The 12916-nt window shown below is 47.1% G+C and overlaps 1 protein-coding gene across 1 annotated transcript in view; it reads right to left on the bottom strand.

The window, feature by feature from the left end:
- ADORA2A (adenosine A2a receptor) overlaps positions 1-12916 on the bottom strand; it is a 107476-nt gene that overhangs the window by 85000 nt on the left and 9560 nt on the right. The window contains exon 2 of the mRNA XM_069215115.1: positions 5604-5738. The gene's annotated coding sequence lies outside the window, so the exon portion shown is untranslated. The remainder of the gene's footprint in view (positions 1-5603; positions 5739-12916) is intronic.

Genomic DNA, 12916 nt, shown 5'->3' with positions numbered 1-12916 from the left:
TTCCCTTTGTGACGCTTTTTCGTTTTTGTCTTCCTCTGTCTTCGCCATATGTGCCTTTTGCTCACAGTAAATGTCTGATGCAGAAAAACAAGTGCCGGCCCTAAAAAATAAATGTTGGTGACCCGCACTGGAAGCCACCAGCCCAAATTAAGCAATGGTTGCGAGGGTGTGGTATGGTGCTGGTGGTGCAATTTTCAGCACACTTTAGCAAATATATCCCTGAAGCATCATGATGTGATAGTGCACTCTCATTTACAAACAGCCCATTGTCTATAGAAATGGGCACTAAATTTCCACAGACATGCAGTTTACTAGTAAAACTATGTAGCGCACAAACGATAATGTGTGAAAAACGGATTTAAGTAAATATTTATCATTTGTACGAATCATCAAGTAAAATGTCTTGATTTGTTTTGTTCCTATTCAAATCTTTGTTTCCATCACACCTCAGAGTTAAAAATGTGCTTCATTTGTGCTTTCCTAACTGCTGATCTATTGTGAAATATTTGCACAGTTCACTCTTGTTGTATGTTAGAAAAAAATGATATCCTGAAGCCTTTCTTTTCATACTCCCTGTACCACAGCAAGGGTGGTTAAAAAATCCTCTCACTTTGCAGCCCAAGAAAAGTAAACACCAATCTCCCTGCTGGAAGAATAAGCAGCAGTTTGTCAGACATATTTGGTGTCAGACCTCTGTCTCTGAACCACAGCTAATGTGACAGGATATTTTGGCACCTTTATTACTCATTCACCTTCTGAACTCCAGCATTGTTATTTTGGGGGTGCTGCAGCACCCCCCCCGAACCCTTATTTGCAGCACCTGTGTCTTTACAATATGCAACTTAGAATGAGGGAATCAGTCTGCAGCTTTGTCTTGGGTTATTTTTATTTTATCGCATCTATAGAGCGCTGATACAAATTCAATACCTTGTTGTCGCTAACAGAAGGTGGTAAAACAGCACTTTCCAGCGCCTTTAGGGGCATATTTACAAGCCCCTTGCGCCTCCTTGTGTCACACTAGTGTAAATTTTTCTGACGCTAATATAGCCTTACGGAGGCCATTTCCTTGTGCCATATTTTCAAGGTGGCACAAAGCATGCTTTGCACCACTTTGTAACCCCTTGCATCACATTATGCCTGCGCAAGGCATAATGTATGCAATGGGGGTGTTCTCACGCAGGGACGCCCGTAAAAATGGCGCAGTGAAATTTACAAGCTTTCACTGTGCCATTTTTAGCATTATTTTTAATGCCTGTATGCGTCAGGCATTAAAGTAACGCTGCCATTGTTTTCAATGGGCCTCCTTTGACTTTGCAGGATTAGCACCATAATTTTTGGCACGAGTCCTTCAAAGCGCCACAATAGCATCAAAATGTTGATGCTATTGTCCTAACGTGCACCACGGTGCACCATATTGTAAATACAGCACATGGGGTTGTTAGGGGGGGGGCGCAGGGCGACGCAAGAAAAGTGGCCAATGCGTCCCTTTCTCGTAAATCCGCCCCTAAGTCTGTTTCCGCATTTACCAAAGATCCTTCACCGGAAAGGTGGGTGGTGTAGACATAGATATTGTTTTCAAGGGACGAACTTACGTTTTTTTTCTCTGCTATTGGGAGGGTCCATGGCTGGCTCTCACGGGCTGTGGTGTGTCCCACCGGAGCTGGAGCTCAAAGAAACATCACAGGCTACCACCGCTGCCCTGACACAGAGGAGGACACCGAAGGAGGGAGGGAAGGAAATAGAGAAGTTTGAGGAGGGAGGGAAGGAAATCTAAAGATGCAAAGGAGGGTGGGCTGAAGGAACGCGAGATGGAGACGGAAAATGTGAAGGAATGGATGAGGGCGGGACAGTGGGGAGCGTGAGGGTGTGAATGGAACGAGTGAATAGAGGCAGAGCGGATGGGCGAAGTAGGGAAAGGAGGAATAGAGGAAGACGAGAGGAAGTGGGGAGGGGAGAAGGAAGGCAAGGAGGAGAAGGAATGTGTGAAGGGAGGCAAAGGTCAAAGAGAGGGAGGACAACGCACCTGTGATGGAGGAGAGATGAGGAAGAAGATGGAAAAGGGGGAAGGTTTAAAGAGAAGAGAGGTGGGGAGGGAGGGAGTGAGTAAAGGAGGGAAAAAGAGGAAGTGGAGAGGGGAATAGGAAAGGAGGAGAAGGAATGTGTGAAGGGAGAGAAGGAAGGCAGAATGGAGTGAGGGGATGGGAGGCGAGGAGCAAAGGATGAATGAAGCAGAAAAGGAGGGGAAGAAACATGAGAAGGGGAGTAAAAAGGAAGCAGGTTTCAGAGGGGATGGGAGGTGTGGGGAAAGGAAAATGCTTTGGGGCAAATTTACAAGCCCCTAGCGCCACCTTGCGCCACAACAACATAATTTTTTTAATGCTAAGGTGGGGTTTCCTCTGCGCCATATTTACAAAGCATTGCACCACTTTGCGACCCCTTTCGCCAGATTATGCCTACGTCAGGCATAATGTATGCAAGGGGGACTTTCCAACGAAGGGAGGCCTGAAAAAATGGTGCAATGAAATTTACAACATTTCACTGCGCCAATTTTTTCCATAATTTTTAAAACCTACTCAGAGCAGGCGTTAAAATGACGCACCCATTTTAATCATTGGGCCGTCTCCCTGTGCTTTGATGACCTAGTGTCAACATTTTTGACGGTAGTGCAGCAAAGCGCCACAATAGCATCAAAAATGTTGATGACCATCATGGTGCGCAGTATTGAAAATTGTGTCATAAGGTGGGGCATGGGAGGCGCAAAAAAATGGGGCACATCAGGACCGATGCGCCACTTTCTTGGAAATATGCCCTTTAGTTTCAGCTTGTGTGGCAAGCGGAGGGCACCGGCAATGATTTATAAAACCAGGGCATATTTTTCATGATAAGACTTTGCCTCAAGAGTCAGAGACAAAAAGGCAGAAAAGTGAGAAAGGAGAAAGAGGACGAATATAGAAAAACAGTGACCAAAAGAGTGATGTTAAAGAACCTGAAAGAAAGCGATAAAAGGAATAGAGAGTGAACACTGGTGAAAAAGGGGCATAAGGTAGAATTAAGACTATGCAGCCTTGCTGTCCTGCACCCTCAGCTTTTGGCAGAACCGTCAGCAGGATCAATAGGAAAAAGAAACTGGGCCCCTGCACCTACAGGGGCATATTTAAGAGCCCCTAGCGCCACCATAGCGCTGCCATAGCATAATATTTTGATGCAAAGGCGGAGCTAAAGTGGCTTTTCTGCCACGCCATATTTATAAAGTGGCGCAATGCATGTATTGTGTCACTTTGTAACCCTTTACGCCACATTATGCTTGCACCCGGCATAATGTATTCAAGGCAGGCGTTCCGGTGCTCGGAGGCCTGAAAAAATGGCGCAGTGAAATTTACAAGATTTCACTGCACCATTTTTTCATGTCATTTTTAACGCCTGTTCAGAGCAGGCGTTAAAATGATGCTCCCCTAGGAACCTATGGGCCTCCTTGCACTTTGATGCACTAGAGTCAAAAGTTTTGATGCCAGTGTAGCAAACAGCCACAATAGCGTCAGAAATGTTGATGCTATTGTGCTAACAGCCATCATGGTGTGCTGTATTATAAATACAAGTCAACCATGGTGTCGTTAGGTGTCGGTGGAGTGGGGGCGCATGAAAGTAGCGCATCATAGCTGATGCCCCATGGTTTTTACAAATGAAGCACTGTTCTCTTCTATCTGCTTGAGTGAAGCCCAATGACACAGTGCTTTGTGCAGGTGGAAATTTCCCACTGAGAGACGTTCTCCTTTCAGTGGATACCACCGTGAGACGCAGCCAGGTAAGGTCCATCGGAGCCTGGCCAGGCAGATCCAGGCCAACAGGTTTTCTAAGTGACTGGCTGCATGTCAGACTTACTCTGAAGCAAGGAGCCTCACTGGAGGTAACATACCTTATGCATCCGTCACACCCCGTGATCTAGGAAGACGTCATGCGGTTAAACCTTGGTCCTTTTCCCGCAGCCCAACCTCAACTTATCCACCATTTGGGAGTTTACTCTATGTCCTGGAGACTTTTTTTTTTCAAACTTAAACTTTATGATACTATAATAATTATTTACACATTTCCAATATTTTAAAAAACTACCTTTTTGTTAATTCTTAGTGCTGGCTACAGACAGCATTAGCTCTCTGGAACATCTCACATCATTATTTCTTTAAAGAAGTATAACGAAAAGTACAGAGGGGGGTGTATTAAGTAGTCCTATTGTTAGACTGTAGATGTGAAGTCACATGTAATTTGTAATTGAAACCCAGAGTGTGCTGCGTGAGGTGTTTGCTATGTTGACATGATGACATTCTAATTGCTGATTTATGGCTGATTTGTTTAGACAGTGAATGCTGCTTGAATGGCTCAGACTGTCACAAAGAAATAGTGAGATTCACTAATCACCCTTAAGTGTAAGTATCTGATATGCAGAATTTTGCTTTGGAAGCCTCTGAACTATCCAGCTACAAAGGAAACTTCACCTTCTGACTCCTTTTCATACCTCTATTCTTTGATGGTACAGCCTCGATTTGCTAATAGAGTCTGTTAAGGAAAGAGACCCTATTTCCAGCTCCCATGTTGTTGTAGCCAGAATGTAATTTGATTATGGAACTTTTTTCCTAGGACAGCTTGAAGTGACATGTTACCCAATTGTTACCAAGCCCTCCTCCTAACAAACATCCAGACCTATTGGCTGTACCAGTGCTTGTTAGTATATACATGTATAACACTTTTACTGTTCCTTTTGAATTATAAAGTTTTACCTTCTTTTGTGGCTCCCTCACTTTGCTCAGCTGTGCTGGATTTATCACCCACAGCAGTGACTGCTTTTAACTTGCCACAAAGTGGAAGATTTTTTAGTCATTATTTTTATGGGCGAGCGGAAAGCGCTCCGTCCCATTCTGTGATCTCTCTTTGGGCTTCCAACCACACCCATGTCACGTCAGTCACTAACATTGGTTTGTGGGCTTGCCCTTTAAAATCCGCTTGTTTTCATTTGTGAAAGGTATGCATATGTCATGCCTTTTCCGGTGTTTAGCCCACCTACACAGCACCGGTAAACTACTAAAAACATACGAGGCTTGATGTTTTCAGCATGGTGTCCGGACTACTTTATCTGTTTATTTTCCACGCAGCGTGATCTTGCTGCATTTTACATAGTGCAATCGAGTTGCATTTTGTTTTCTTTACAACGCTAATAGCTCTAACTCGAGCAAATGCGAGACCCTTTGCATTGAAAATGCTTGGTCCTCTTTGTACAGGTCTACTGCCACCGTATTTCTCCCTTTACCAAAACACTTTATCCACACCATGTATCAGGGACCCTGCCCTAGTAACCCTTGTAATAGCCAGGTCAACCTCTTTTATATAAGCCATTTCAAAATTCCTTATTCGTCGCCCACACCACTGCCACCACCAAAGAGCTTTGCTTTGGCCACCATCTTCTCCCTGCGAACCTCAGGTATACTTGATGACCCACTTAAGTACTACCCATGCCCTTCATCCAGACGTCCCACCCAGCTCCCACATCCTTGTCTAGTTTCCAGACCTTTTATGCCATCCACTTCTCAGACCGACCCTTTCCCCCACCTTACCTCCTCGCGGTGGGTCTCAGCAGTCCTTGTGGAATGTGGTGTATCTTCAGGGTTTTTATGGATTCCCTGAAGCCGCCTTCAGGGTACGATCCACTTCTTTTGATCAGGTTTGAGACACCCTCTGTTCAGCACCACCTGGGATTGAAAATGGTCAATTAATTCTCAAAAGGAAGAGAAAGCATCAGCAGATAATAATATGGATGATGTGTCTAGGTGGCTGTGAGATGCAAGGTCACCAGACAGATCTCTTCAAGCCCTGAAACATTAACATACCCGACCCACATACATTCCTGGGACAATAACATCAGCATTTCCAGTCCAAGTATTTTCCAGGGATAGCAACATTTCCAGCACACCTAGACACTTGAACACTAGCCTCTCCAGCCATTCCACCTACACCCCAAGGCATGAACATCTGCAGTCTAACCACCTACTCCCTTAAGGAATCAACATTTCTAGTCATTCAGCCCAACTAAATTCTCAACATCTCCAGCCATTCTACCTACACCTGAAGGCATCAATACCTCCAGCCATCCCACCTAAATCCCTAGGTTATCACCATTTCCAGCCATTCCACCTACACCCCCAAGGCATCAAAATATCCAGCTATTTCACCTACAACCCTGAGGCATCAACATTTCTAGTCATTCCACCTACCCTAGTAAATCCTCAACATTTCCAGGCATTCTACCTACAGCTTAAGGCATCAATGCCTCCAGCCATTCCACCTAAACCCCTAGGCTAGCAATATCTTCAGTCATTCCACCTACAACCCGAGGCATCAAAATCTCCAGCCATTCCACCTATATCCCGAGGCATCAAAATCTCCAGACTCACCTGCACAGTATACAAAGCAACGTCCACAAGTTTTCCTACATGCCTGGCACAGAACATAGGGATGGGACACTGGATAACCACTGACTTAATTGCATTTACATTCTTCAGAGCTGTTCTTCCTTCTTTCCATGCCACTATGCCTACCAAATTCATCTGTGCCTACTCCATTTGTACACTCCACTGGTCTTCCCTCTCCCTTAGCATCAACAGCTACTTCACCAGCTTTCTTGTTTGCCACCCAGGGTGCGACTTTGTGAACCATACAAGTCATGTGTCTCCTACGAGCAAGTCCTCTTGGCTGAAAAAATCTACTACCCTCCATTAGAAAGTTCAAATGCAAGCCTGGCAAATAGAAACGAGAGACTTCCAAGGTACATTCTACTACTGAAGAAGGCACAACAAATTCTGACTTTCTGTTCTATGTGCTATACACCTCCACTTGGACCCAAACCATCAGACTGTTTAGCCCAATGATCCTTGGAGGTCACAAGATGGCTACCACCACAAGACTTGATGGCCAAGTCTTCACCAGCAAAAATATTGAAGATGATGGTACAAGCAAAGCAGGCTGAGCTGACAGCCTTGAACCACTTCTTTACCTTTCTGATGGACAACACCAATACCAGGAAAAACACTCCCAAAACATGTTAGTCTTCTGACTCAAGATCAGGTGTCTGCCAAGGCATCCTAGTTCTGCATGCTTCTCGGCTCAGTCTGTCCTGTCTTCCTCCAGCCTAACACAACCAAACTTCCCAACAAAACAGCAATCCTCCCCCTTGCATCACCCACCATCAATCCTAGGGCTGTTCATCACATGTTCAAAATAACCCCTATGTGTGCTCTCCTGAATATCAGGTCAGCCACCAAAATGCTATCAGCATTCATGACTGCAAGATCATAGGAGCAGCCACATCCCTAAAGCATCATCGGTGTCCTCAGTGAGACCTTGGCCTACAGAGCACGCCTACCCCATCAGCCAGCTTGTGCATCCTGTTCATTAACCAACAAAATGCTAGGGACGCACATGGGGACTTGATCTACCAGGATTCATCTGTCTGTAGGAAAATGCATGTGTTCTTATATGCCTTAATTAAACACCTGGGAATAAAACAAAGTATCAGGGCAAGTGTTGCAATTTACCCAACATCTTTAACAACTCTCACCCACAAACTTGAATAGGGATTTCATTATTAGGAGACTTCAAAATCTAAGAGGAAAATCTTCCCCATCTACATTTAAACCAGCACAAATAACAAGGTTAGCCTGGAATGTCAACAACTTGTCACTGCAACTTTGCAGCCGACAGCCTGGATTGCATCTCTTTTCAGATGACAGACTTTTAGGTCTTCCCTGGTCTGGCCACACTATGCTCAGCTTTCTCAACAAGGAGGTGATGTGGCCCACACCCAATGAGCTTCATTAAAGGAATGGCTCTCCTAAGAATTGATGGAAAGCTCACCATGAGGTATTTGGCCATAAGTCTCTAGCTCCTAGAGAACCTGATGTCCTCACCCCACTGAAGGCAAAGACCAACTTGTGAACACTAAGCCTTCCTCAGGCTGTCATAGACGAAACACTGCAGCGTCAATGGCAACAGCTGGTTCACCACTGCCCTCCCCACTGATTCAAAGAGTCACTAGACATGAATGCCATGGGGTGAAGTCACAGTCATCTAGTGATCGCATCTCATGCAAGAACCACTGTGAAGTCACAAGTCTCCAAGCATGATGGCAAAAATGTTCTGTTTCACCTTACAACCACAGAAGAATCAAACTCCTCCAAATACTAACCCTTATGAAAAGGGAAATGGTGGTCTCATTTCCAGGACTCCTACCAGTTCACAAGACCTCTGCAACAATTTCATGTAGTTTTTCCTAAACAAAAATCAATATCGGGGCAACATCTCCCCAGTGGCCGCACCATCCATCAGCACGTGTCCTACAGAGCAGATGGCATAAGCAAACCTCCTTGGGATGACAATGACAATGGTTGAACCACAGCACAAAGCCAAGACCCAAATCACCTTAAAAAAAAAGTGCATCTGCAATGCTGAAGTTGTGGCTATATGTCTCTCCTCGCTAACCGACAAAACTTCTAACCCATTGAACACCTTGCTTCACCTGGGTAAGCTCATCTATCCTTAAATTCAAACTCTCAGTAGAGACTGGTAGTTCCCTAAGGCCTCATGCCAGAAAATCACAACTCATGGAAAGCTCACACAGTCAGCTAAGAGACACCTCCCATGCACTCTACTGACCGCACAGCTCCACAAAACCGAGTAAAACATCGGTGGGCGTCCAAACCTCCCCACGGTGTACAAAAGCCATCCCAGGTTACAAAAGCACTGTGATGCCATCCTCATGGCACTGTATGCGCTTCACTGCATGGGACCACCACCAACCAAAACCAATAGCATAAATTAAACCACCAGGAGAGCATCACATACGCAAAATGTAAAAAGTCCACTTCTAAGTGTAAGTCGCGCTACAGTCCTCGCTGTCAGTACCTCCCGACTAGACAACCGCAGGGCCTGTGCTATGGGATGCTATCAAAAAAAAAATATGTATAATTTCAAAAATAAATAAATCAATAACATCCCGCCAAAGATTCAGCCTGAAAGTGCAGCACGAATCGGCAGGCACAGTTCAGTTTATGCCTAACCAAGGTCTAAGAGCGCGAACCTCACACAGCTTCCAATGTCAAGCACACAGGCCAGAAGTCTCCAACATAGGTTCAGGGGGATCCGAAACATGACACCTTTTCGGGATATCCGCTGAGGATCCATTTACATACAATGCATCTAAATAAAACTCATTTGCATGGTCAGTGGAATTCCAAAAAATCTGGAATTAGCCTGGCACGGATAGATGCAAATATCATACCTGCATTCCCATGGTTCTACACTTGAGGACGCCCTCCCAGAACATTTCAGGCATGAGAGATACCTACAGAAAATTTACAGAGACTTAAAGACATGTCTCTTCTGTAGATTTATCAGCAACAGACGGAGCTGGCGCTTTCCCACGCAAACAGTTCAGTGTCAATGACTGATTGTCCCGCAGGCAGTGCTTCAAATGGAAATATAGCAGCCCAGGTACTTCTGGTCCTAGAGTACCTGTTTGCTGCGGAGAAGGGTTCCGATACTCTTCCATTAAAAGCATAGGAGCAGTGCTGAGATGTGGCGGGACCACCCCTCCCAAATTAAACTGAATACCTGCTAGTACCTGTCCATTTAAAACACTGCCTCAGGGACTCAGGTCACCCCATAACTACCCCATAACTAGCCAGTCGTGCACCAAAAGAGTGGTCTGGACTCCCACCTGCTGGTGGCTGTCAGAAAATTTACTTTAGTCCCTCAGTCCCACCTGCACCCCAGCGCAGTGCAATCCCTGCCACCCACCCGCGGGACAGCGACTTATCCAGCCCCATCTGCACCCCCCAGGCAGCATCGCATCCAAGGCCCAAGCACACCTCATGAGGTGGCAATCTCCCACCTACATCCTTGGGCGGCAACATAACCTGCCCCACCTGCTAGACTGGAACAGAAACACTCCCAGGTGCACCTAGACGTGGCAGAAACATGGCCATCTCCACCTACACTACTGGCGTATAAACATACCAGTTCGGTGGACACCACCGGGACAGCAACATCTGCATCCCCACCCTCATGCCTGGGACAGCAACATCCCAGCCCTTCCTGCAACTTCTGTGGCAGCAACATCGCCACACCACCAACTCCTAGGGCCATAACGACACCCAGCACCAAGAACACCACCGGGGCAGTAACATGACAAACTCCATCTACTCCTTATTGGACAACCACACTTACTCCTTATGTGACAACAACATCCTTGGAACTGCACCTACACCTTATGTGATAACAACTCCACATTCCCACCTTCACCCCTGGAGAATGAGCATCCCCAGGCCCACCTGCACCACAGGTACAGCCACAATGCAAGACCCACCTACACCTTATGTGATGACAACTCCCCATTTCCGCCCTCATCCCTGGGGAATGAGCATCCCGGGGCCCAAAAACACCACAAGTACAGCCACAGTGCAAGCCCCACCTACACCTTATGTGACAGCAACTTTCCCAGCCACCTCTACACCTTATTTGATAGCAACATCCCTGGAACTGGAATTCCACTAGCCTCATCTACACCTTTTCTGATGACAACTCCCCATTCCCACCCTCACCCCTGGGGCACCAACATCCCCAGAACCACCTGCAGCACTCTGTGACCTGAACATCCCTTCTATTGCCTGTACTATAAGTAAAGTAGCACCGGCAGTCACACCTTCCAACCTAAGGCAGCATGGTGCATGCATGCAGGCGTGAGGGAGTAACCAGAAAATGAAAATACCATCACTTGGACCTCACCTCTAATCACGTAGGCACATGAAGTGAGATACCCCACCCTTTCCTAGAACAGCACCTTTTGGTTTTTTTCTATCTACATGTACATCCATCATATCACACATCTGTAGATCCATCCAACCACCCATTCCACCCTTCCATTCCACACTTCCATCCATCCTCTAACTCTAACTCTTCCTCTCTCCGCCTTTCCACCCATCAGTCCACTCTTTCCTCCTTCGGTCTACTAAGCCTCTCTTTCATTCTGCGTGTCACCTTTTTCTTTCCTCTTACCCTTCCTGTTCCATCTTTCCTCCATCTACTGGCCTTTTTTTTTTCTCATGCTTACGTTTCATGTGTTGCTCTCTGTTTTCTCCTACTGTCACCATTTCTCTCTCTTTCTTCCTTAAGTGCAGGGCACCAATGTCCACAGCCCCACCTACACACCTGGGGTATAAACTTTCCTGTTCAAATCAACAACTCTGGCCAGCAACATCCCCAGCCCCGCATACATCTCTGGGGCACAAACATCCCCAGCCCCGCATGCACCTCTGGGGCACAAACATCCCTAGCACCGCATGTACCTGTGGGGCACAAACATCCCCAGCCCCGCATGCACCTGTGGGGCACAAACATCCCCAGCCCCGCATGCACCTGTGGGGCACAAACATCCCCAGCCCTGCATGCACCTATGGGGCACAAACATCCTCAGCCCTGCATACACCTCTGGGGCACAAACATCCCTAGCACCGCATGCACCTGTGGGGCACAAACATCCCCAGCCCCGCATGCACCTGTGGGGCACAAACATCCCCAGCCCCGCATGCACCTATGGGGCACAAACATCCCCAGCCCCGCATACACCTCTGGGGCACAAACATCCCCAGCACCACCAGGAGAGTAGCCTGAAAACCAAAATACCCCCCCCCCCCCCAGCCTACACACACACTTTGAACCACACCCCAAATCGTATTAGGCTAGTGAGTGAGGGGCCCGAACCTAGTACTTCTTCGGGGGTGCAGAGTTACTCCCTCCAAGGAGGCTTTTAAACACTTCAAATCTCAATTTTAACAAAAGCTAGAGGATTTCTAGGTGATTTCATATGGACGTTCATCAAATATTTCGATTCATCCAGTGTTGACTACTGTGTCTGACCTGCCGCGGGGATACTGAAAGGGCCAGGCCTTCCACAGAAAATGTTGAAACTTGGACCCATGGTGTGCATTTTACGGAACAAATGTTGAATAAGTTGGCTAAAAACCTAAGGGCTTTACAGTCAGTTGTGAAGAGAAACTCAGTGGCAAATAGTGGCTCAGCCATCCCACGGACACTGTGGGTCCCCCGGTCTGCCTTTAGTTCTCTCTATCGCCCTTCCCTACGTTAATGTCTCCATTTTCACTTCTCACTCTATTTTGAAACTTTACTTTCAGTAACTTCTCCTGTTTCATTCTTTCCCTTTATCACTTCTCTGATCTTTTTATCTCTCCTTCTTCCGTTTATGTCCATCTTTCTCTCCGTCTCTGTGTTTTGCTGCTGCCCCCTTTACTCCCTTTCTCTGTTGTTCTTTCAGTGTATGCATTCTCCCATCAGCCCATGCGTTCACCCATCCACCCATCCATCCATCGTCCCATCCCAACCCATCGCCACTCTCCACAGCACAGCCCATCACGCTGCCCTTCGGGGCTGTTTACGAGCTGCTCTTGGGAGACACGCGCCTCGCATCACATTTAAATGAAGCCTAGTAAATGCGGGGGTGCTGCGATGCAAAAACCGCCCAGTGACACCCACACTTCCACTCCAGCTGCTAAAGTAGTGGGGGGGCGAGGGGGCTCCTGACGGCTCTGGGTACTGCCTACGACTTCACTAAGAGCAGCACCCCCAACCCCTCCGCCTCCACGCCACAACCTCAGAAACACCCCTGTGGAAGTTAGCTCCCCAGCCCAACAGCCCCCACAGTGGCGTAACAAAGGCGCCCACAGCCCCCGCGGTGCGTGGTGTGCCCCGAGCCTCGGAGGGGGCGGGCTCAGCTCAGGACCCTGCCATGACAGCTCCAGCGGGAGTTTGGAGGGGGTCTCTCGATGTACTTTGTAGACCCCCTCAAGTTTCGTTACGC

This window comes from Pleurodeles waltl, chromosome 11 (assembly GCF_031143425.1).
Source record: "Pleurodeles waltl isolate 20211129_DDA chromosome 11, aPleWal1.hap1.20221129, whole genome shotgun sequence".
NCBI lineage: Eukaryota > Metazoa > Chordata > Amphibia > Caudata > Salamandridae > Pleurodeles > Pleurodeles waltl.
This window is presented reverse-complemented; position numbering and strand designations above follow the sequence as displayed.